Source organism: Zerene cesonia, chromosome 7, assembly GCF_012273895.1.
Source record: "Zerene cesonia ecotype Mississippi chromosome 7, Zerene_cesonia_1.1, whole genome shotgun sequence".
Classification (NCBI taxonomy): Eukaryota; Metazoa; Arthropoda; class Insecta; order Lepidoptera; family Pieridae; genus Zerene; species Zerene cesonia.
In genome coordinates, this window is record NC_052108.1 from 2,111,416 (window position 1) to 2,114,388 (window position 2,973).

Here is a 2,973-nt window from a genome sequence, read left to right on the forward strand (position 1 = left end):
TAATAAATGTTATTTGCAGTTAACAATTTTCTTTTTTCTTTATTACAATATTTATGGCAAGACTAGGTATATAAACTTCTTCACAAAGTCCAAGGTCAGAATGGTGTTTTTATAATCTGATAACAACAAAAAGATCTATTATTATATGGATAAATGTTTCAATATGTGTCTAGCGGTGTGAAATCTATCTATGTAAAAGAGGAGTTTGTTTGCTTAATGCGCTAATCTCAGGAACAACTGGACCGATTTTAAAAAATTCTGTCACCGTTATTTACCTACGTGATCTTTAGAACCGCTCATAATTAATGAAATCATGGATATCCTTCCTCCCACTTCAAATTGAAAGTCATTAAACATAAATATTTTTTATATTCTGTTCTCTTACCTTGTAAATTCAGCTGTCCGTTTAATGCGTTTAAATAAATAAAAAAAAAATAATATAACATCTGTCAACCATTAGAAAAATAAAACTCAAGCATCACCTCTAGCATTTCATCGTTTTTAAGTCGCAAACATTATTTAAGAGATCATAAAACTTCACAGCAATAAAAGCACAATTCTATTTTGGTTAACATTATAAAACTTTTACGAGCACGTTATACACTACTATCGTCACAGAATTTGTAGTGCAACCAGATTAATTAGACCTTTCCTGTTATAAAATTTTAACTGTATTCATAGTAAAAGAGCAATCATCAAATAATATTCTTAATAGTTGATTAAGCGTAGCCGACTTACGAAATGTATGTCGTATTTAATTTTTTGTATAATTACGCGACAAAACTAACCCCGGGCTTTCTCGAAGGTTCCATTTATCTGTTCATTAAATACTAGCTGTTCGCCCCGGCTTCAACGTGGTACATATTATATAGCACTAGCTGTGACCCGCGGTTGAAACCGCGTAAGTCCGTATCCCGTAGGAATATCGGTATAAAAAGTGCCTATGTGTTATTTCAGTTGTCCAGCTATCTACGAAGCAAAATAGTATTATTATATATATATTATCAATGAAGTTGCAGCTTTCATGATGAAAGAATTTCTGAAAATTTTTCCTCTTTATAATATGAATGTAGATTAAAAAAAAGAGAGTGAAGGTTACTGGGTAAAAAACTAGTATTTACTGAAAGTGTTTTCAATTATATTAATAACTTTTGAGCTGCTTTATCGAAGACTATAACAGCCTTTTATCTTATATCATACAAACCTTGCAACTGGCGTTTAAACTAGAAAGGTTTGATGACAAAATTTTATTGTAAGTAAATTTTTTCTCGCAAATGTATGTACCTACTTAAATTGTTGCGTTGCAGCATAAATAATATTATTTAGATATGTCATACTAGAACAAGTGAGATGTCAATGTGTTACTGTATATATGATACTTTTACAAACTATTCGCTAGGTTTACCACTTAGGACACCTGCGTGACTATGATGTTTTAGGACACAATACCTAGAACTTTTACTGTACTATATAACCGGTATACATTGACCCCTCAATCGCAATACTCCTAAAATATTCAGTATTTATTATAACTATTTAACCTTCGCACTTAACTTCTAGAAACAACCCTTTAAATTTTACCTCACCATAAACAAAACGCTAATTTTCATACATCTTCCAGAAGAGCTCAAGATATACTGGACGCTAGTTACCTTAATGAAGATACATGTCCCTTGAGGTGACACTTAATTTTGAAGTTAGCACATAAATAACGGTAAAACAAGTCGAAGCGAAGGTATTTTTATTGGGTTTTTATTTAAAATAGTGAATGTTTTTGTATGCATCAATAATTAATTCATCTACCCGCAACTCGTTTGCTTATGGAAATGACGGGAATCTTTAGTACTCACATTCGATTCTCGATTCATAATTAGTAATCGGAATTATTTTTATGTTGATTATTAAATGATCGGTGTTACTGAGGTAGCGTATTTATAAATTGTTAACGACCGAATATTGTAATAACAAATACCATTTTATATTCAGCCTGAGAATACTTCAAGAAACGTTATAAAAATAATTGTATTTATATTGTAAACGTATTTGAGAAAATTTAAAGGATATGTTTTATTGTAAATGTGTTATTGATTAATTCAGAAAAACGTTTATTTAAACCGTTTCTGATTGGAATATGCAATAACAATCTTGTTACTGTGCATGCATTTGCAGTAATAGAAGTAGTTATCTTGTTAGTATTTTGTCATATTTGAAATTAATACTGCGGCTGGAAAAGTTTAGACATACATACCGATTTGTGAGGTTAAGCCAGCAAAAATTATTAGTACGACCAAGACCAGTCACATTCTTAGAGAAAAATTCTCTCCAATACTTATCCTACTATTCCTACTAATCCTACGAACATTATAAATGCGAAAGTTTGTAAAGATGTGTGTGTGTTTGTTGCTCTTTCACGCAATAACTCCTGAACCGAATGCAATGAAATTTGGTACGTAGACAGCTGGACAACTGGAATAACATATAGGCAACTTTTATCCCGATATTCTAACGGGATACGGACTTACGCGGGTGAAACCGCGGGGCGCAGTTAGTTTTAGATAATTTTATAATTATACACCCGATATTACATGTTTTATTACATAGTTTTTGAAGTTAGCACTTGATAACCCCCTCTTTGTTATCGACAAAATATATGGACCAAGCTATTATATCGGCAGTGTTTTTACAATGACGATTATAAAAAGTTTATTGGGAGGTGTCTATCAGTAATAAGTTAGTAGGCTGATGCCTCCCTAGCCGATCGGCTTCGGTCTTATCAAATACTGATTAATTTCTGGATAATTACTTGGATAGTGCTAAGATAATGGTACGACAGATCTTCTATTTGAAGTGTTCAATCTCATTCGTCTCACAGAGTAATAAACTAACAGTAACCATTGAAATAAAATACCAATCTTGAGCTGCACAAACGTATATAACTGGACGCTGACAGCATGTCTCTATGGAGCTCGGGAA